A 23,004-nucleotide genomic window follows, 5' to 3' on the forward strand; every position below is an offset into this window, starting at 1 on the left:
AAACCAAAATTAAAAATCATGTATAGTTTACTAAAAATATACCAAGTACTTTTAATCAACAACATCATAATTAGACAAGAGAAATTTTAAAAACACATTGCTCTTCTTGCCAATAGGCAAGATGTTTAATATTAAGGGAGAACAACTCTGTGAATCTCACAAATAGAAGCAGGTCAAACTCTTCATAAAGGAGATGAATTCTAGTAGTGCATTTTATAAAGAAGAGCACTAATTAGATAAAGGCAATTTCAGGTTCCTCTTAAAAGCTGTCACACTAAAATTGTTATTCCTAAAAGCTGACAGAAAGAAAACCCTTTGCAAGGAATGAATCTCTTCAAAATTAGGAAAACAGTGGCAACTAAAACAATATAAGCCAAACCAAACAGAAATCATTCTAGTATACTGGGTATGGAAAAAACTAAGTACATTGACATGGAAATAAAAAATAATTTCCATTTTTTGAATATTTTGAACAATAAAGCAGTTTCATAAAGAAATTAAAGAGAGTCACATAGCCATCCAGTGAAATCTGTACACGACTTGTTTTCTTGACCATGCAAACGTTTTCCTATATAATGTTAAGAGATCAGATGAGAGAAAATTGCCTGTGAGAGAGGGCAGGAACATTCAGAAACAAATAACTCCACTTTATGAAGGGGATCTCATTCAAGTACAACAATGTGGAAATGTAAACCTCTTATCTGCAACCAGACCAAATTTTCAAGGATGTTTGGGTCAGAGGACGATATTCATCAAAGCAATATTACTATCATGTTTGCCAGTTTTCAGAGCAATTTGGGGTTCCTTTTCCTAAGTGATTCAGCTACAGTCAGGAGAGGAGCCAGAATATGACGGTCAAATACCTGAAATACCTCATCTGTTGTGGATTAAGAAGCAAGGTATTGGTATTCCAGTACTTTGGAATGAGATCTGAGGAGTGTGGTAAATTTCAATTCACTAATGCATAATACGGGTAATGGCTCTGATTCTTCTCTGTAGGGCTGTAACTACCATAAAAAAGCCTAGAGTACAAGATATGGCTGATCCCCAAGTGTATCACTATAGCTGCCTTATGTAGGAATGGTTTCCTATTGGCTGGCTACAACTGTTGCTCCAGTATGATATGAATCTTAAAAAGCATGGCAGATTAGTTATCTTGGTCTATGGAGTGGCAAGTTATTGAATGACTGCACAGCCAAAGTTCTTAATCGCTTGCACAAAAATCAGGAAAAAAATGTAAAAACTTTCATTTTAAAAGTTGGGTTGTTATTTATGTGGAAGATAAAATGAAAATCCATTGGATTCATAGAAAGTGAGGTCTACTGTATTGGGGTAGGGAAGGTAATTAACTGAACTAGGGGATTAAATATTGAAATAACAAGTCATTTAGCTTTACCTCATGATTTCCTAGTCTAATCCTCTTTGCATTGTACTACCCACTGAGCATATGCCAGCCCACAAGGAATAAGACAACTTGTGTCCTACTCTCAACTCCACTGGAGACTATTTGGTAAATCACTTAATTTCTATGAGCATCCATTTCCTAGTTTGTAAAATTCTGGATTATATGAGTTGTTTTACTTACCAGTATGGATTGTTAAAAGTAATTTAAGATATGTGAACTCATTTGTCTTACATTTTTTTTCAGCCACAACCCGCGGCTTGTGGGATCTTAGTTCCCCAACCAGGGATGGAACCTGTGCCCCCTGCAGTGGAAGCATGGGGTCCTAACCACTGGACTGCCAGGGAATTCTCATTTTTCTTAAGTTTTAAAGCATGTTATAGTTGTAACATATTTATATTTTAAAGGATAACTAGGCCCTTCAGTTTATCTATCATATTCAGATATGGAATTTCTTAGGTTGCTCTCAGCTTTAGGATTTGGTGTTTTAATGAAGACCCTGAGCCATTGGCAAAAGATTAAACTATGCTCAGTATGTTCTATTCAAACAAGCAGAGCAATGAGTGAAATATTTTAGATGTATTGCTTTGGAAATACTTGAAAAATACAGCTTTGAGGAATGAAATAGCTAAAATATAGCTAAGGCTCTATTTTTACATTGGAATATTTCAGATAAATTCCTATGTAACACTGTCCTTATATATCTGATATCATATTTAAAACCAGCTCTAATAATGCCCTAATAATGTTTAAAGTGGCTAAATCATTTGAAAAGTACAAAAAAATTTTACTCATTAAGGACTCGTTCTTGGAAAACCTGGTTTTAAAAATGGAATGAGTCCATAAAATCATCACCAATTCAAATAGAATACATTCTTGCCAACACTAAATATTTGAATTTTGGGTAAGCCATCAACTTTTTTGTTTGTATGTTTACAAAGAGTTGAGCTTAGGTTAATATAATACCTTGAATAACTTTATCTTGGCCAACATGTCTCTATTAACATTGTCCTTTTAATCCATTATTATTATTCGCTTTTAAATTTACATACAGTAAAAATCACTATTTTTCATGCATGGTTTTATGAGTTAAAACAAACATATATAGTCATGAAACCACCATCACAATTAAGGTACAGAACAGTTCTATCATTCTGAAAAAAACCTTAATGCTGCTTATTTATAATCAATCTCTCTAGCCACCCAGCCCCTGACAATCCCTATTCTGTTCCTATTATTTTGTTTTTATAGAATGCCATATAAACAGAATAATACAGTTTGTATTTTTTCTGAGACTAGCTTCTTTCATTTAGCATAATGTATTTGAGATTCATCTGTGTTGTCTGTACCAGTAATTTGCTCCCTTTTCTTGCAGAGTAGCATTCCATTGTAAGAATATACCACAGTTTATCCATTCATCCATTGAAGGACATGTGGGCTGTTTTAAGTTCCTAGCTATTATGAATAAAACTGTTAAAAACATTTGTGTGCAGGTTTCTGTCTGAAAATATGTTTCCATTTCTCTTGAATAAATACCTAGGAGTTGGACTGCTGGGTCATATGGTAAATGTATACTTAACTTTATAATTCAAATATAAACGCTTTCCAAAAGTACAAATTTGCTTTTGCACCAACATTCTATGAAAGTTTCAGTTCTTTCACTTTCTTACCAGAATTATAATCACATATTTCTAAAAAATTAGTCATTTTAATAGTTCTGTAATTGTGTATTATTATTGTGATTTTAATTTGTATTTCCCTAGTGATAATAATATTGAGCATCTTTTGCTATTCTTATTTGTCATTCATACATCTTCTCTGTAGAAGTGTCCAAATATTTTGCAAATTTTTAAATTGGATTGTTTGTTTCTTATTATTTAACTTTTAGGGTTCATTACATATTCTGGACACAAGTCCTTTATGAGAAATATGATTTTCAAATATTTTATCCTCGCTTGTGCCTTGTTTTTATTTTATTAACAGTGTATTTCACAGAGCAGTTTTTAATTTTGATGAAACCCTATTTGTCACTGCTGTTTAGTTTTATGGATTGTGCTTTTAGTGCCATACCTTAGAAATCTTTGTCTAGCACAAGGTCACAGAAACTTTTTCCTATGTTTTCTTTTAGTAGCTTCATATTTTTGCATTTCACATTTAAGTTTAGGATCCATTTGGAGTTGATTTTTGTGTAAGGTGTGAAGTACAGGTCGAAGTTTTGTGGGGGTTTTTGCATATGGATATCCAATTGTTCCAGTACCATTAATTGAAAAAAACTTTTTATTGAATTGCTCTTTCATCTTTGTTAAGAATCACTTGACCATATATGTGTGGCTCTTTTTCTGAACACTCTTTTCTGTTCCATTGATCTATGTGTCAATTCTTTCATTAAAACCACACTGTCTTAACTACTGTAGTTTTATCATAACTGTTGAATCAGGAAGTGTGAGCCTTCTAATACTGTAATTAAAAAAAATCAATTTAGCTATTCTACATCCTTTACATTCTCATATGAATTTTAGAATCAGATTGTTGGTACTAACAAAAAATTCTGCTGGGATTGGATTGAATCTATAGATCAGTTTAGGGACAATTGCTCTGTCTTCCAAATCATGAATATGATATACTTCTCTCTAATTATTTAGATCTTGTTTGATTTCTCTCCTCAGAGTTTCATAGTTTTCAGTATACAGATTCAGTACATAGTCTGTTAAACTTATACCTGTGTATTTCTTATGTGTGTGTTGTTTGTTTGAAGGGGAAGGGGGGTATTGTAAATGGTATTTTTAAAATCATGGTTACTATAGTTTAAAATAATGTAGTGTATATTTGAAATTTGCTAAGAGAGTAGATCTTAAGTGTCCTCACTACACCAAAAAGAAATAGAACTATGTGAGGTGATGGATATCATATATGCATTACCTTGATTGTACTAATCATTTCATTATATATATATATATATATATATATATATATATATATATATAAAATCAAACCATCATATTGTATACCTTAAATATATACAATTTTCATTTGTGAATTATACCTCAATAGAGCTGGAAATTTAAAAAATTTCCAATCGTTCGCTGCTAGGATATCAACATACAATTTAATTTGGTATATTCACCTTGCTAAATTAATTTACTGATTCAAGCAGCTTTTTTGTTGATTGTCTGTTATTTTCTAAACAAATATGTCATCCACAGAGAAAGGCTTGTTTCTTCTTTTCCAATACATTTCCCTTTTCATTCTTCTTTTTTTTAACATCTTTATTGGAGTGTAATTGCTTTACAATGATGTGTTAGTTTCTGCTGTATAACAGAGTGAATCAGCTATATATATACATATATCCCCATATCTCCTCCCTCTTGCATCTCCCTCCCACCCTCCCTATACCACCCCTCTAGGTGGTGACAAACCACCAAGCTGATCTCCCTCTGCTATATGGCTGCTTCCCACTAGCAATCTATTTTACATTTGACAGTGTATATATGTCCATGCCACTCTCTCACTTCGTCCCGGCTTACCCTTCCCCATCCGCATGTCCTCAAGTCCATTCTCTACGTCTGCGTCTTTATTCCTGCCCTGCCCCTAGGTTCTTCAGAACCACTTTCTTTTTTTTTTAGATTCCATATATATATGGGTTAGCATACGGTATTTGTATTTCTCTTTCTGACTTACTTCACTCTGTATGACAGACTCTAGGTCCGTCCACCTCACTATAAATAACTCAATTTTGTTTCTTTTTATGGCTGAGTAATATTCCATTGTATATATGTGCCACATCTTCTTTATCCATTCATCTGTTGATGGACACTTAGGTTGCATCCATGTGCTGGCTATTGTAAACAGAACTGCAGTGAACATTGTGGTACATGACTCTTTTTGAATTATGGTTTTCTCAGGGTATATGCCCAGTAATGGGATTGCTGGGTTGTATGGTAGTTCTATTTTTGGTTTTTTAAGGAACCTCCATACTGTTCTCCATAGTGGCTGTATCAATTTACATTCACACCAACAGTGCAAGAGGGTTCCCTTTTCTCCACACCCTCTCCAGAATTTATTGTTTGTAGATTTTTTGATGATGGCCATTCTGACTGGTGTGAGGTGATACCTCATTGTAGTTTTGAGTTACATTTCTCTAATGATTGGTGATGTTGAGCCTCCTTTCCTGTGCTTGTTGGCAATCTGTACATCTTCTTTGGAGAAATGTCTATTTAGGTCTTCTGCCCACTTTTGGATTGGGTTGTTTGCTTTTTGATATTGAGCTGAATGAGCTGCTTGTAAATTTTGGAGATTAATCCTCTGTCAGCTGCTTCATTTGCAAATATGTTCTCCCATTCTGAGGGTTATCTTTTTGTCTTGTTTATGTTTTCCTTTGCTGTGCAAAAGGTTTTAAGTTTCATTAGGTCCCATTTGTTTATTTTTATTTCCATTTCTCTAGGAGGTGGGTCAAAAAGGATCTGTGTCTGGCCTTACATTTACATCTTTAATCCATTTTGAGTTTATTTCTGTGTATGGTGTTAGGGAGTGTTCTACTTTCATTCTTTGACATGTAGCTGTCCAGTTTTCCCAGCACCACTTATTGAAGAGGCTGTCTTTTCTCCGTTGTATATTCTTGCATCCTTTATCAAAAATAAGGTGACCAGGGCTTCCCTGGTGGTGCAGTGGTTGAGAGTCCGTCTGTCGATGCAGGGGACATGGGTTCATGCCCTGGTCCGGGAGGATCCCACATGCTGCGGAGTGGCTGGGCCCGTGAGCCATGGCCACTGAGCCTGCACATCTGGAGCCTGTGCTCCACAATGGGAGAGGCCACAACAGTGAGAGGCCTGCATACCACACAAAAAAAAATTAATAATAAGGTGACCGTATTTGCATGGATTTATCTCTGGGCTTTCTATCAGGTTCCATTGATCTACATTTCTGTAGGTACTGGTCTTTTATTTCTTTATTGCACTGGCTAAGACCTATAGTATAATGTTTTAATCAGAGCTGTGAGATTGGACATTTGTTCCTTTTTCTCAATTTTAGAAGAAAAGTGTTCAGTCTTTCACCATTGAGTGTTACATCAGCTGTAGGTTTTTCACATGCTTTACAAGTTTAAGGAAATTTCCTTTTATTTCTATTAAACTGAGAGTTTTTATTATTATTACTGTTACTATCATCATTATAATGAATGGATATTGAATTTTGTCAAATGTTTTTTCCTGCTTGTATTGAGATAATTGCACATATTTTGTTCTTTAATCTTTTGATATGGTAAATTATGCTGGTTGATTTTCAAGTGTTGGATGAGTATTTTGTTCCTGAATAAACCCCAGTTGGTGGTGATGTATTATTCATTTTATATATTTATTTCATTTGGAAATATATTGTTGAAAATTTTTGAGTCTGCATTCATGAGGGATGTTTGTGATTTTCTTTTCTTGTATTGCATTTGGTTTGGTACAGGCAATGAGTTAGGAAGTGTTCCTTCTACTTATATGCTCTGGAAGAGTTTACATAGAATTATTATTTTTTCATTAAATCTTTGTTAGAAATCACCAATGAAGCCCTCTGAGAATGGAATTTTCTTTGTTGGAAAGTTTTAAGCTATGCATTACATTTCTATATTATTCAGACAATCTGTTTCTTCTTGAGTGAGTTTGGGCAGTTTGTGTCTTTCAAAGTATTGGCCCATTTTATCTATGTTGCTGAATTTAAAGGTGTAAAGTTTCTTATATACTATTCCTTTATCATCCATTGAATATTTATAGGTTCTATTGTGTTGTATTTTTCCTTCTTGATATTGGCAATCTGTTTCTTTTGTCTTGGTCAGTTAACAAGAGGCTTATCACTTTTATTGATCTTCTGAAATAATTAGCTTTTGGTTTCATTGACTTTTGTCTATTGTTTTTCTGTCTTCATTTACATTTACTCCTGCTCTTATCATTACTATTCCCTTCATTCTGCTTATTTGGACTTAATTTGCTCTTCTTTTTTCTAGTTTCTTAAGGTGGGAACTTAGATTATTGATCTTTGAGCTTTCTTCTTTTCTAAATATAAGCAATTAATGCTATAAATTTACTTCTAAGTACTGCTTTGGCTGAATTCTATAAATTTTGATAGGTTGGATTTTTTAACAGCCTTATTGAGGTATATCTGATGTACATACAGCTGTACAATATTTAATGTCTACAATTTGATGAGTTTGGCCTTATACAAAAACTAGTGAAACCATCACCATAATCAAAGTAATCAGCATATCCAACACCTCCCAGAGTTTCCTTATGTCCCATTGTTTATTTGTTCTGTAATAAGAACACAACATGAGATTAACCCTGTTAACAAATTTTGAACTGCACAATACTGTATTGTTAACTATAGGTATTATGTTCTACAACAGGTCTCTATAATTTTTTCATTTGGCATAACTGAAACTATGTATCCACTGAATAACAACTTCCCATTTCCCTCACCCTCCATCCTGGCAACCACCGTTGCATTCTCTGCTTCTGACTATTTTAGATAGCACACATAAGTGGAATCATGTGGTATTTGTCCCATGACTAGCTTATTTCACTTAGAATAGTGTCCTCCAGTTTCATCCATGTTGTTGTAAATGGCAGAATTTCCTTCTCTTTAAAGACTGAATAACATCCCATTGTATGTATATATTACATTTTCTTTATCTGTCGATGGACACTTGGCTATTTCCATATCGTGGCTATTGTGAATAGTGCAGCAATAAACATGGGCATGCAGATATTTCTTCAAGATTTTGATTCCAATACTTTTGGATAGTTGTCCCTTGCTATCTTTGGGGGATTGGCTCCAGGAACCCCCACAGATACCAAAATCCAAGGATGCTCAAGTCCATTACTGTTGGCCTTCTGTATCCACCTATCCATGGGTTCCACATCCATGGAAACAAAGGGATGACTATATACCCAGATGTGGGATTGCCAGATCATATGGTAGTTCTATTTTTAACCATTTTGAGGAATCTCCATGTTGTTTACAATAGCTGCTGAACATTAATTTACATTCCCACCAACAATGTACAGGGGTTCCAATTTCTCCACAGCTTTGCCAACACTTTTTATCTTTTGTTTTTTTAATAATAGGCCTCCCAACAGGTGTGAACACCATACACCAAAAAGTCAACTCAAAATGAAGACTTAAACATAAGACCCCAAACTGTAAAACTCCTAGAAGAAATCATACAAAAAAAGCTTCTGGACTTTGGTCTTGGCAACAATTTCTTGGATACGTCACCAAAAGCACAGGCAACAAAAGCAAAAATGGACAAGTGGGACTACATCATATTAAAAATATTCTGCAAAGCAAAGGACAGTCAACAACCAACTAGAGTAAAAAAAAAAAAGGCAACCTACAGAATGAAAGAAAATATTTGAAACCATATATCTGATTAGGGTTACTTTCCAAAATATATAAGAAACACCTAAAACTCAATAGCAAAATAACTAATTATCCAATTAAAAATGGGCAAAGGGCTTGAACAGACATTTCTCTGAAAAGACAAACAAATGGTCAACAGGTATTTGAAAGATGCTTAACATCATTAATTATCAGGGAAATGCAAATAAAAACTATCATGACACAGGGTGTGTTTTAATTGTCATTCAGTTCAAAATATTAATTTTCCTCTTTATTGTTTAAAATATTTAAGTATTTTCCAGATATCTTTGTTATCGATTTCTAGTTTAGTGTGGTTATGAATAGAGAATATGCTTTATATTATTTCAACTGTTTTAAATTTTTTAAAGTTTATGGCACAGGCAGAATATGGTTTCTTTTAAAGAATGTTCCATGAACATTTGAAAGGAATGTATCTTTGGCTATTGTTAGGCAGATAGTTCTAATAATGTCAATTAGGTCACGTTGCTTAATAGTGTTGTTCAGATCTTCTGTATCTTTACTGATTTCCTGACTTATTCTATCAATTACTGAAAGAGGAAAGGTGAAGTCCCCAAGTATAATTGTGCACTTGTCTATTTCTACTTTTAATTGTATCAGTTTTGCTTTATGTATTTTGAAGATCTGTTGTTAGACACATATTCAACTAATATTGTTACATATTTTTGGTGAATTGATCCTTTATTCATTATGTAATACCCCTTCTTTATTCCTCATACGATTCCTTTTTCTGTATTTTAATTTGTCTGACACTAATGAATATACTTCAGCTTTGTTTTGAATAACCTGTCATAGTATATAATTTTCTTTCATTTTATTTTAATTTATGTCTTTACATATAAAGTAGATTTCCTATAAGTAGAATACAGTTGGGCTTTAAAAACCCAATATGACAGTATGTGTATGACAGTATGACAGTTAGTGTGTTTAGATCACTTACATTTAACGTAATTACTAATATGGATGGATTTGGGTGCACCATTTTATTAGTTGTTTTCTGTTTGTCCTTCTGATTTTTTGTTTTGCTGTTCCCCTTTCTCCAACTTCTTTTTTTATTATTTTAATATGTCTTTGTAATGTTTTAATTCATTGGCTTTTGGTCTACATTTCTTTCCATATTTTTGAAGTGGTTTTTCCACTGACTTTGTTTTCCATGTTTTGTCATGAGAAATCCATGGTCATTTCCAAATCTTTGTTTCCCTATGTATTTTGTTTTTCTCCAGCTTTTTTCAACACTATATCTTTGATTTTTAGCAATTTGATTATAATGTGTCTGGGCATGATTTCCTTTGAGTTTAACTTGTTTCAAGGGATCTCGAACTTGTAAATTTTTATCTTTCTTAAGTGTTTTGTAGAATTCACTAGTGTAGTAATTTGGGCTTGGAGATTTCTTAAAAGAAAGATTTTTAATCACAAATTCAAGTTCTTTAATAAAGTGCTCAGTTATTGTATTTCTTCTCAAACAAGCTTTGATGATTTCTGTCTTTCAAAGAATATATACATTTACTTTAAGTTGTTTATTTATAGGCGTAAAGTTAATAGTCCAGTAGTATATTTTTAAATGTCTGTACAGTCTGTAGTGATATCCTTTCTCTCATTCCTGATATTGGTAATTTGTGTCTTCTCTCTTTTTTGTGTACAGCCTTTTCTCAAATATCCATGTTTTGGTTTCATTGCATTTCTCTATTTTTTTAAATTGAAGTATAGTTGATTTACTATATTGTGTTAGTTTCAGGTGTACAGCATAGTGATTCAGGAATTTTTGCAGCTTATATTCCATTATAAGTTATTACAAGATACTGGGTCTAATTCCCTGTGCTATACAGTATATCCTTGTTGCTTGTCTGTTTTATATATAGTAGTTTGTATCTGTTACTGTTTTCTGTTTCATTTATTTCTGCTTTCATTATTTACTTTTTTCTGCTTGCTTTGGGCTTAATTTGCTCTTCTAGTTATCGTTTGTTAAAGTGAAGCTCAAGTAACAGATTTTCAAGCTTTCTACTTTTCTACTACAAGTTTTTAATGCTCTAAATGAACTTTAAGTGCTGATTTAACTGTATTCCACATATATTGATATATTGCAATTTCATTTTCACTGATCATACAGTGCTTTCTAATTTCTCTTGTGGGCTCTCCTTTGACCCATTGGTTACCTACAACTGTGTTGTTTACTTTCCAACTATTTGGGGATTTCCCAGATATCTTTGATTTATTGATTTTTAGTTTAATTCCTTTATGATCAGAGAACATCCCTCATATGACTTCAACTTTTTAACTTTTGATGGTTTGTTTTATGGCCCAAAATATGGTCCATGTTGATCAATTTTCTATGTGCTTCTGGGAATAATGTGTACTCTGCTCTCTTTGGGTGGATTCAATTAGGTTGAGTTGGTTGAAAGTGTTGTTCAAGTCTTAAACAGTTATTAATTTTCTCTCTACTTATTTTAGCAATTACTGAGAGAAGCTGTTAACATTTCTAATTGTATACTAGTCTGTTTCTCATGTCTCTTTTAACAGTTTTTGATTCATATATTTTGGAGCTCTGATATTAGGTACATAAATATTTAGGATTTTTATGTTCTCTTAATTAATTGATCCCCTTATCAATATGAATGATGTTCTTTACTGCTGATATTTTTTTCTCTGAAATCTTCTTTATCTGATATGAATATAGTCAACTTTATTTAGATTCATTGTATATATTTTTTCATTTACTTATGTTTAACCTATCTATTTCTTTATACTTAGGTGGGTTAGTTGTAGACATTTATAGATGAGTTAAAGTCTAATGTGACAGTACCTGCCTTTTAACTGGTATGTTTAGACCATTTTGAAATTAATATAATTATTGATATGGTTGGGCTTAGATACAATCTATTTGTTTTCTATTTGCCTCATATGTTTTTTGTTCCTTTTTTTTCCTTTTTTCTATTTTGATTTTAATTAAACATTATTTATAATTCTATTTTATCTTCTTGGTTAGCTCATCCCTCTTTGTCATGTTATTTTAATGGTTGTTTTAGTGACCATGGTATACACCTTTAATTTATTATCAAGTTAATTTATCATAATATTATATATACTACTTCACATATAATAGAAGAATCTTACAATAGTATACCTGTAGTTCTGTTCTACTGTCTTTTGTGCTATTGTTGTCATACATTTTGCTTTTACATATGTTATAAAACCTCCAATAAATGGTTATTTAAAAAAATTAAACAGTTATCATTGAAAGTGATTTTCAAAAATTAAAAATCATACATATTTACCTACATATTTTTTACTTCCATTGTGTAGGTCCAAAGTTCTTTTTTTAGGTGCCAATGCAAGGAGCTTTACTGTAGTAATGCCCTTCATTTTCTTTAATTCTCTACAGGTTACATTCAAAACAAAAACATAATAATGAAGAAAAATTAATTTCAATTTGGTATCATTTTCCTTCTGCCTGAAAGATTTCCTTGAACATTTTTGGTAGTGTGTTTCTGCTGTCAGTGCATTTTGTTTTTCTTTGGAATGAGTAAGAAAACCTTTGTTTTGCTTTGATATTTTGATATAGAATTCTAGGTTAACAGATTTTTTTTTAATCTTTCAGTGCTTTAAACATGTCATTCCATGGTCTTCTGACTTGCATTGTTTTCAACAAGAGGCCTCCTGTCATTCTAATGTTTGTTCCCCAAAAGTGATTGTACATAAAGGTGATATTTTTTGCCCTGGATACTTTTAAGCTTTTTTTCTCTGGATTTGAGCAGTTAGATTAGGAGATGCCTTGGAGCCATTTCCTTTAGCTTTCTTCTTCTCAGAAGTTGTTAAGCTTCTTGACTATGTGGGTTCATAGTTTTCATCAAATTTGGAAAAATTTCAACTGTTAATTAAAAATAATTTTCTTCACCTTCTGGGACTCAAAAAACATGTATATTACATTGAGTGATATTGTCCCACAGCTCATTGTTGGTCCATTCACTTTTTTTTCCCATAGTTTTACTTTTGTCTCTAGAATTTCAATTTGGATCTTTTAATAAATCTTCCATTTCTTTCCTCATCAGGCTTGTGCTTTCCTCTACCTTCCTGAACATAGAGAATACAGTTTTAATAGCTGCTTTTACATTCTCTACTAATTTTAAACTCTATTATTGTTCATTCTGTTTTTTTAAATTATTTCTTCACCAAATTATGAGCTGTATTTTCTTGTTTCTTTGCATACTTTCTGTAGTTTTTCATTTAATGGCAGATATTGCTAATGATGCTCTTGGATACTGGATGTTTTTATATTCTTTAAATATTTTGGAACTTTGTTCTGGGATATATTTAAATTACTTGGAAATTGATTCATCTGAGGTTTGCTTTGTTAGGCAAATCCAAAATTTCCTTTAGTCTAGGGCTAATTTGTCTCATTACTAAAGTAATACCTTTCTGAGGACCTTCCTAGATATTCCATGAAATATAGTTTTCCAGCCTGGTGGTTGAAAACCTAAACTATTCCTCGTCTTATGTGAGCTCTGAGGATTGCTTGCCTGATCATTTCTAGTGGTTCTTTCCCCATCTGCAACACACTGGCGTTGATCAGTATTCAGCCAAAGATTCAAGGGGCCCCTCTACAAGTCTCCAGAGCTCTATCTATGTGCAGTTTTCTCCTGTGAGCGTTCTCCCCTCCAGTACTCTATACCTCAAATTCTAGTCACCCTGTCCTCTGTGAACTCTGAATTCTGTCTCCTCAACTCAGAGAGACTTCCAGGCTGTTTGGTTCCCTTTCCCTTGGTTGTGGTCTGGATACTTTCTCCAGGCAGTGAGTTGGGACATTCACAGGGCTTATCTTATTTGTTTCCCTTCTCTCAAAACATCGTGGTCCTGTGCTACTTTTTGTCAAATGTCCAAAATCCACTGTTTCATACATATTTTTGCTGTTTTTTTTGTTTGTTTTTAGATATTTAAGATGAGAGGGTAAACCCTGTTCTTGTTACTTCATCATAGCCGTAAGCAGAAGTTCAGGTGGCCTTTTGGAGTGGTGGAGTGGGAACACTATGTTAGGAGTGAGGACACCTCTGTTCCTATTAAGCTTCACTACTTGCTAGTTTTGTGACCTTAGCAAAGATAATTGACCTTTTGGGCCTTAGTTTCATCTGGAAAATAAAGTTATAAAATCTGTCCTACTCTTCTTCACATGATGAATTATCTTAATTAAAATACTTGGTAAACTATAATGTGCTATACAAAAGTTATTTTTGTTAATTGTAAACATTTATGTAACCAACTTGTCATTCCTAATAGTAATAATTAATTTAACATATACCAAACCACTCCCACATCATGTGTATATAAACCTCAAATAAAGCAAACATACATTAATATATTCTCATGGCAAAAGGAAGACAGATCCTGACCCTCTTCTATGTAATGAGACTTTGATCTTTTAAAGTTTTGGAGAATGAAAAACTTAAGCACAACACCAATGGGCATGGTGTCCATGTATGTAGGTGCCTCTGCATAATTTTTTAATGTAATATTTAGCAAACGCTTGATTAAATATACAATAATGAACTGACACTTTGAATTTAATGAAATTTGAATACATGTAAAATAATTGCTATGGTGGACTTCCCTGGTGGCTCAGTGGTTAAGAATCTGCCTGCCAATGCAGGGGACACGGGCTCGAGCCCTGGTCTGGGAAGACCCTACATGCCACGGAGCAAGTAACCCTGTGTGCCACAAATACTGAGCCTGTGCTCTAGAGCCTTCTAACCACAACTACTGAGCCCACGTGCCACAAATACTGAAGCCCGTGCACCTAAAACCTGTGCTCCACAACAAGAGAAGCCACCGCAATGAGAAGCCTGCGCAGTGCAACAAAGAGTAGCCCCTGACTGCTGCAACTAGAGAAAGCTCGCACACAGCAACAAAGACCCAACACAGCCAATAAATAAATAACTTTATTAAAAAAAAAGAATTTATGGTAAATCTGTTTTCAGAAGCTGTCACTTTAATGTATCATTTACATTTAATGATCCTCATCTTTACAAACAGCAGCTCTACTTAGTTATTTTATAATGAACTTGCCAGAATTTGCAGATATTGCAAAAAATAAATTTCAACATCTTCTAAGCATAAAGTCAAGTAACAGGCATTGCATCTATTCAAATACTATAAAAGGATATTCATTATTTGTTCATTGGGCTATAACTACTGAAATGCATTGCACACATCTCTTATCTTCCATTTTAGAGGTATAATTGGCCTCTATCACTTAGGTGGAAACATGAAACAGGAAATTTTAACTACAACCCAGAAAACTTTCTCAGGGCACAAAGAAATTGTACACTGACCTCACTTTAAAAAACACTTAAGAATTCTATATAATTAACGTTCATATTTTCCAGCTACATGAAAGCTAAATATATATTCATAATGACAGGGGCACAAATTCCAAGATAATATTATGTATAAAGTTTTCATATAAATAGATGAAAAGATATATCTACAGTGACATATATCTCTATAGCCACATGTCTAATGTCTAAATTCAAAGATGATGAATGTTTGTTCAAAAACAATCACTGGCAAGTAGATATACTAATCTCAGATTTTTTCATCAATTATAATAATTTGTTAGCTTTTAATGACACTTGCTTTTATCACAAAGTGGTAATGTTAAAATAATAAAATACCTTTAAACTACAAATACCTTATCAAACACTCAGATGTCAAAACTCATAACAAAATAAGAAAGATCAACTTCAAACAGATAATCAGTTGGACAACAGAAGCATAAACAGGGCCTCAATCGGATAATTGATTTCCTGTTGTCTTTAGCTCTGCTTTCATACAATCCCACATGCATACACTCAAACAGAATAAATGACAATTAATGACCAGTGATATATAGCATCTCCTGATGAGTTAAATACTACCTTGATCCATATATATTTGTGACTGAATTCTATTTCTGTTTTACATTTCTAGCCCCAAGCAAATCATGCAAGCAAATCATTTCTATCTTTCACTAGTTCATGATAGTGATTCCACTGCCATAAGCACTGACCCCTAACATCCTGCAATTAACATTCTAATACCTTTAAATATAGGTTGCATTTTAATTTACTATTGAGGGTAGCTTTATAAAATTTCTCATAGCTGTACATTGCAAAAGTGATTGTTAATAAATTACTCATTATATCAAAATAATATGTCTCTTTAATTTCACCATACTGTGAATTTATCCTTATTTGTTCTCTCTTAATTTTTTCTATCATCCACACAACTCTCTCCTACTCTATCCTACCTCTTCTCTCACTCCCAGCAAGAATTTCCATTGGTAACTAAAATTTGTTTTTAAAATGTTAAAGCCATATTTATTCACTTAAACTAGATATTCTTTTGGTGTTTTATGAGTTAGATTTACATAGTATATGTTAAGATTTAAGGGTAGTTTTACCTAGAAGCAAAGAGATGGACTGTTTGACTCTCATACTTTCCATTCCTGATTTTATTGCAAAAATTTTTGGGGAAAAAGTATACATCCTGTTCTTTGGGGGTTGGACAAAGATTTCTCAAAGCACCCCATCTGGTGGTAAGTAGGTAACAGTATATAATTACACACATGTATAGTGTTGAACCAACACACACACATATCTAATTCATCAAATAGTGGAAGCATAAATTTATCCCTACAAATAATTTTAATAGACTAAGTACTGCTTAATGGTTTAAAAGCCTCATGGATTGTAACTAAAATCTGATAGTCATAGGTAAAGTCTTATCTTTCTTCTTCCTTTAAAAGAAGAAAACAAAATCAAAAACAAAATATTTCCTATATTGTCCAAATCCACCTTTGGGTCTCTGTCTGAGGAACTCTGCCTTAAGGTACTCAACTCATTCCATCAAATGTATTTTAATTGTGATTTATGACTATAAAAGAGAAGTTTTATCATTATACCTGGAGGAAAGGCTCTGTGTGTAAGTGAACACATGCAGATTGTGAGGTTTTCTTTTCAAGGTTATCAGTGAAATAAAACCCTCAAATTTAAAAATTTTCATAAAACTTGCAGACCTCTGAGAACACGTCCTTGGACCCCTAGGGGTCTGCAGACCTCAATTTTTAGAGACACCACCCTATGTTAAGCCTATGACATTAAGATAGAAAACATACGTTATTACCAAATCATAGATGTATATATGTTTGAAGAATGGGATAAACAGTGACCTCTAATGTTTTTGCCAGCACTGCATTTCTCCTGCCTAGTCATGTGTTTCACTTGGATATGAGCACAAAATGAGATATTGTTACATAACAAATGTGCTTCTGTGTATTTCGTCACAATGCTATTCACTGGTGTTAATCAGACCAGATCTGAACACATGGACTATACTATCCAAGGTTTAATCATGACCATATTCAGCAATTGTTATTTTACCACTAATATTTAATTCAGGTAACCAGATAACCATTTGCAAAAATATTCTCAAGGCTATTTGGAAACAATAGCTTCACTTGTGAATTGTCAGAACACATATTGCTTCAATATACTTTGCAGTAGTGAGAAGTCGGAGAAACACTTTTTGCAAAATAACCCTTTCTTCTCCAAGTCACTGCTCTCAAAAGCAGCCAATATATAAGTGAATTACCAAAGATATTTTAATTTAGTCACTTAAAATTTTATTTATTAAGCATATATTTGCATATAGAGAGCTATTAATTTACTGTGTTCTGAACCTAAGTCTTAAACCAATTTCAAAGGAGTCAAGAGAGTCAAAAGAACAAAGGTGTTTCTCAATAATATCTTTATTACTTCTTTTTAAAGTTGAAGGTTAGGAAGTGGGTGATGAATGGCAGGGATGGTAGTTATTAAAATACTGTTTCCTGAAGAGAACATTAACACAATTTTGCCTGTACTTAATACTTTTTATTAATATATGGATTTAATAACTTCTTAAAATTTAATTAATAAATAAAATCATAGAATTTTAAAGCTAGGGATATCCTTAGGTATTATGAAGATCATGCCTTCATTTCACGGTTGAATAAACTGAGGGCCAGAGATGTGATGTATTTCAGAACTTGTTTTATGAAAAATGTCTAATGTGTATTATAAACTCTTTGATGCCTAATTCACTTTATCCAACACCTAGACTATTAAAGAACACAAACTTAATAAATAAGTGCTTTTGAGGATGATATCAACTTAAATATCAACTAAAGGACTACCCTGACTATATTAGTTTGCTACAGCTGCTATAACAAAGTACCAAAAACATGGTGGCTTAAACAGAAATTTATTGTCTTGCAGTTCTAAAGACTAGAAGTCTGAGATCAAGGTGTTGGTAGGGTTGGTTCCTTCTGAGGACAATGAGGGAAGGATGGGTTGTAGGCCTCTCTTGTAAGTGGCCATCTTCATGTTTAGATGGCATTCTCCCTGAACACTAACCAATTACTTATCCCAATAACAAGATTAGAGGCTGGCTTCCTTTATCAGCCAAAAAGGCCATCAATTCCTGTGCTGACCCTTACCCCGCTGCACCCCGAGGTATCTATATCCTCATTCCTGGAACCTGTGAATATGTTAGAGTCCACGGGAAAAGTGAATGAAGGTTGAAGGAGGAATTAAGGCTGCTAATCAGTTGACCTTAAAATAAAGAGATTATCCTAGATTATTTTAGTGGGCCCAGTGTAATCACAATTATCTTTAAATGTGGAAGATGGAGGCAGAAGAGTAAGTGTCACAGTGATGCAATGTGAAAGATGTGATCAGACATTGCTGACTTTGAAGATGAAAGAGGGCCACATGCCAAGGAATGTGGATAGCCTCTAGAAGCTAGAAAAGGAAACAGATTCTTCCCTAGAGCTTCCAGAAAGGAAAGCCCTGAAGACACTTTGATTTTCACCCTGTGAGACCTCTTTCAGATCTCTAACCACCAGAACTGTAACATAATACATGTGTTGTTTAAAGCCATGTGTTTGTGGTAATTTATTACAGGAACAAATAGAAAACTAATACAGTTCCTCTTGAAGGTATTAGCAACAGTGACCCCAATAAATCTATACTCTTCTGTAACACTGTTGACATGTCAAGTAATTAGGATAAATATCATTTTAATGGTAAGGTCATTACTATCAACAAAATAAGTGGGTTCAGTCACTCTTAACAATTTTACCCATCACATAGGTGTAGCTATCTTCTCAAAGAGACAACGTTGACTCCAGAATGGAGCAAAACTGATGTATATTAGCCAGATAATACTTTGATTACATATTACTTTACACATGTGAAAATGGACAAAAGGAAATTCAGAGATTTCTATAACTACCAGCTCTTAAAAATTTTAAGTTGTACAAGAATTCATATTTCACTTTGTATCAGTGTTTCTCAGACTCTTATGTGCATATGAATCACCCAGGGATCTTATTAAAATGCAGATTCTGATTCAGTAGGTCTTGGGTGGAGCCAGAGATTCTGCAGTTTCTAAGAAGTCCCCAGGTGATGCCCATACTGCTACTCCATGGAACACACTTTGAATTGCAAGGATTTAATAGACACAGATGCACCAAACCCTACCAGATAAGTAAACTGGCTCCAAATCACAACCAATACTGAGTTCAAAAGTAGTCTTTCTCTACATTAAGTACTACTAATTGCAAAAAGGGAGAAACAAAAACAAAAATGACCTTTAGCATCTCTTAAGCATTCATTGGTGATAAAAGTGAGCCTCTAGGTTCTAATTAAAATGCTTGACTGATTATTTTAATAACTTACATACATATTCAAAAATAACTTCATGTTGTCTTAGAATAGTGGGGATGAGTAAAGTCTGAGCATTCTATACCTAATGTAATACTTCCCATTAATGTAGAATATATTTCTTCTTCCACATTTTACAATTCCTCAGATCTCTTCCAATTGTTTCTCTGTTGAGGAGATTTCAACACAATAAATGATTGGTCTATGAAAGGGCAAAGCTATTTGGAGAATGGGTCTGGGATAATTACTTTCCTAAATGGCATAGCTATTTCATCCATGAAGCACACTGTAGGTAGACCAAGCTAACCAAGTAAGAAAGTATAATATATAAAGAAATATATTAAAGCAATATATTAGTGTTGGAGAAAAGTTATGATCTATCCTTTCACAAAACCCAATGAAGAAACACTTTCACCATTGCTTGGTACTTGACAATAGAAAAAGTAGTGTATGGGTCTACAAGCCTTCTGCCACCGAAGGCACTGGAGTCAAAACAAGGATCCCTTTCTCTTAAAAGTCATTCTATCTGTTCAAAATTTTCATTTCCACTGAGAGAGAAAGGAAAATGTCATAGGCATTACAGACTCATAAAGAGAGTAAGTCAGGGAGAAATTTTACACACAGACAAACACAATTTTTTAAAACAAATGAAGAAGGGCCTCATTCTAGCTCTCCAGCCTATAACCTAGTAGTTAAGAATGAAGCCTCTAGAATGACACTTGCTTTGAAGTACTGGCTCTGCCACTTACTACTTGTATGACCCTGGACAAGCACCATGCTTGTCTACCTGAGAAAAGTGCCTACCCAGGGCATGTAAGTCACATGTTTCCATGGCTGTTTTAAGAACCATAAAATAAATTTCCCCCAATCCCAAGGGAAGAGAGGCTAAGAAAATGTTTTCCTCAATTTTTGCCACTCTAACAAATAACACATTTAAAGATTCTAAGGATCAACCCAATTGGACGTAAGTCTCATGTAAAACAACAGGAGATCAAGAAGGTAAGACAGCTCTGCTGTTGTAGATTTCTTTACAGATGTCAGATGTATAGTATTTGATTGACAATATAATGCCAATTGTTCAGTTGCCATGTACTTAGATCTCTGGTTAATCCAGGCAATTTTGCTACTAGTTGGCACAAGGATGATTCCATTTGCACAGACAAGTTTCAGTTTATTGTCTTGAAATTTTATGCAGTCTAGAAAGGTCTCAGTCAGTGACAGTATCTGAATACACTAGCCTCTCCAGTCCCCTTTGTATGCAGAATATATGTCTCTAGAATTTTCACTGTTTACTTCCAAATCACTATGCCTAGATAGAGTGTACTCAGTGCAAGTATAAGACACCACCAATTTCATGTTTAGCTAACTGACTCCACTGTAAAATCAAAATCAACAATTCAAATATTTTTACCTTGTTGGGGATTACACTACATAAAAATATAATTCCCTCTGGGAATACAATTTTAAAAGCAGAATTAATTAAATATATATATTTAAAATATTCATAGTTTACTTACAATAGGCTATGACAATAGCTTTCAAATTTACAGAATATAATACCCTTTTGGACTGCTTTTCATCCATGTTCCTAAACCTCAAACATTGATGGGATATTGGGATGGTGGCTCAAAGTGAAGCAGCAGTCCAAGTGAAATCTGTAGAAAGCCTCTGTATTAAACCACATTCACTTTCTTTCAAATAAAACTGAGCTCCATGGAACAATGCAGTTTGAAGCCCAAGGGGTAGAGAAGTGACAACTGATATATTATAAAATAGCAATTATGGCAGCCATCACAATGATTAGCTCTGATTCAAGATGAAAACTATCAGTGACAGTCAATGTAAAGCAGCAAACACAAGACATCCTGTAATAAAAAGAGTGAATAATTAGTGGATTTAAGAGAAGATGCATAATGAAATGTTATCAAAGAGAAATATAGACAATGGAAAATGTCTTAGTATTTTTCAAACTGAGAAAATTACACACAGAACCACTTCTGGGATAATGTTCTCTTGGTCTTATTTATCAGGACAGAACATATTTGCAGGCTACCCAATATATAGAGATGTCTGTTTTTCTGTATTGCATTTTCTTTGAATCATATTGAGGTTTATTCAGTCACTGAAGGGTCCCTTGCTTGACTAATGATGAATAATTTTTCACATATATACAGTTCTTTCGATAACTGTATTACTTTGTTTCCCAAGAAATTGGAAAACAAAGACCATATATAGCTGTAGATATTTCAAATAGTCATCCAGATGCTTTGGATAAAGAAGTATATAGTAGATGGTATGGTCCCAACTCTTAAGAACAGGTTTAAAATCCAGTTGAGGAGTCTAGTCTAACACACACATACATACACACACACACAATAAAATTAAAAAATAAGAAGACAGTATAAGGCAGGCTATAAGAAAGTGACAAATATAAGAACTGATGTAGGAGTTCTAGAAAAGGTGAGCTTAATAATGGTTGGATTAGACTTGGAAGGTACTTACAGAGAAGTGCAACTTAAGTTGAGCTTCCAAAGTGGGTAAGACGTGAATAGGCAAAGAGAGTGCATCTTAGGTGAAGGGAGTGGTAGTGATACAAGGAGCAAAGCTCTGGAGGTAGATTGTTCTGGCGACATTAGGGAGAGTTGTGCACTGAGAAATAAACTAAGATAAGGTTCCTGTGGTATAATAAAGTCAGATTACAAAGCTCTTTGCAATCCAAGTGTAACTGGGCTTGGAACAATAGAAAATAAGAAGCCAATAGTATTTTGGTGGAGAAAAATGACTTGATGAAGGAAGTGATCAAGCCGTTAGTCTGACAGGATGAATTAGAAGGCTGGCTAGGAGGCTCCTGGAATGACTGGATGGGTGGTAATGAGAGTCTAGACTGTAAAATAAGGGAAAAATGGTAGGAGAGGCTTTCAAAGGAAAACTCACCAGAACTTGATAATCCCTTAACTATGAGAAATGGAGAAAAATCCAGATTCCTCTGTAAAATAGGAGTTCATGATCAGACAGTGGAGCAGAAGTATTAACACTACTATACAATTTCTCCACCAAGGACAGACAGGCAGGATGTTCCTCATGGTTGCCGAGTGATATAGCCCCTCCCAATGAAGGGGAGTCATACAGGATCTCTCAAAATAGGATTTGACCTTGGTGGTTCTAACAGAGACACAGAGGAAGAAGGAAGGACTTAGCGCCAAACCTGAAACCGAGACCAAAGCTTTAAAAGAAACCTTTCCAAGAAGGAAAAAAAAAAAAAAAAAAAAGACAAGAAAGGAAAATTTCTTACTCTGAGTCTCTCCAAAGAATTTGTTTCAAAAATCACTGAGCGGCACGCCAAATCAGAGTTCCTTGAAGACTAAAAGTTGGATTCACTTGAATAATTAGTGTTTCTATTCTCCAAATGGTTTTCCATCTCAGTAATTTCTATTCCAAACTCCTGACTTCTTTCCA

The 23,004-nt window shown here is 33.8% G+C and overlaps 1 protein-coding gene across 1 annotated transcript in view; it reads right to left on the reverse strand.

The window, feature by feature from the left end:
- Positions 1–23,004, reverse strand: part of HDX (highly divergent homeobox) — a 177,574-nt gene that overhangs the window by 153,745 nt on the left and 825 nt on the right. The window lies entirely within an intron of this gene.

This window comes from Aethalodelphis obliquidens, unplaced genomic scaffold (assembly GCF_003676395.1).
Source record: "Aethalodelphis obliquidens isolate GAN/ISIS:26980383/991018 unplaced genomic scaffold, ASM367639v1 scaffold117, whole genome shotgun sequence".
Classification (NCBI taxonomy): Eukaryota; Metazoa; Chordata; class Mammalia; order Artiodactyla; family Delphinidae; genus Aethalodelphis; species Aethalodelphis obliquidens.